Source organism: Sebastes umbrosus, chromosome 9, assembly GCF_015220745.1.
Source record: "Sebastes umbrosus isolate fSebUmb1 chromosome 9, fSebUmb1.pri, whole genome shotgun sequence".
NCBI lineage: Eukaryota > Metazoa > Chordata > Actinopteri > Perciformes > Sebastidae > Sebastes > Sebastes umbrosus.
The window spans coordinates 17,882,333-17,883,763 of record NC_051277.1 but is presented as its reverse complement, the minus strand read 5'-3'; positions in this window follow the sequence as shown (position 1 = coordinate 17,883,763).

Sequence of the window (1,431 nt, the reverse complement as noted above, 5' to 3'; positions counted from 1 at the left end):
GCAATATGTTTATGAGAGGGGGGAAAAAAACTAAATAAAGAAGAAAAGGAGGAGAAAATAAATAAATGAAATAAAATAAAATAAAAGCAAGGGGAAACAGCCAAACAAACAGACAAAATATAATAATAATAATAATAATAATAATAATAATAATAAGTAAATTAATGGAAAATACATTTTAATGAATTAAAATAATAATAATCATGATCATGAAAAAAAGGAAATGCATAACATTACAATGAAATAAATACTAATTAATTGGTAGATGAAAGCTGATTGCGAGACAGTACTGCAGCATGTTTCTTTTGTCTTTCTTTTTTTTACTGTTTAATTATTGACTCACTTAGACCGTACATGTACTCTATTCTCCAAGATACAGAATCGTTTAATTGTAAAACATCAATGAATACGCCCGAGAACATATCATAACAATCATAAATCCAAAAGCAATATTTGCGGGAAGAAAATAAATAAATAACTAAATAAAAAGGAAGAGAAAATAAACAAAATAAATAACAGTCAAACAAACAGTTTGTATTATTATTATTATTATTATTATTATTATTATTATTATTATTATCATAAGTAAGTAATTGAGTGGAAAATAAAGTGAAATTCGTTAAAATCATGATCATGATCATGAAAAAAAGGAAATGCATATTATTATAATAAAATAAATACTAACAAATGAATAGGTATAGATGCAAGCTGATTGTGAGACAGTACTACAGCATGTTTCTGGTGGTCTAACACACATCTCACCTATTCTACATTATACGAAAAGATAGTTTGAATCAGTTTAGTTCTCTGAGTGGTGTTATGTGGGTGACTTTATATTAAACATGCCATTACTAATTATAATTAAATAAAAACTTCCATAAAATAACAGCTGCCTGCAACCTGTGGCACCATAATCGGTTAACAGGAACACTGACTCATCCAGATTACCAGCTTGACTACATTAAAATGCCTTTTGTGGTCCTCAACTGTTTAACCACATAACAGACCTTTTTTCACAGCAGACATTTTGACTTATCGTAATAAAAAAAGGCATTAATGACAGCTCCGTTCTATACAAAACTCACACTAAGTCATGATAGTGAGACAGTATGCACAATGCCAGGACCCTGAAACTAAAGCAGCTAAATGGAATTCAGCCATAATTTATTATAATAATAATAATATAATAATTAATTCATTTTATTATTTACGCCTGTCTTTTTCCTACTGTGGCATAATTTCGTAAATGAAAAAAGTTATATGTTAAAACAATTTAATTGTGTTAGTGTATCTGAAATAGACCAAAACAAGCACATGTCAAATGTTGGGTAATTTCCTACCTAAACAAACCCTTACACAGAGTTATAGCTCCACCTAGTGGTGAATAATTGTATTTGTCAGCTATACATTAATTAACACAAATCTATCTCC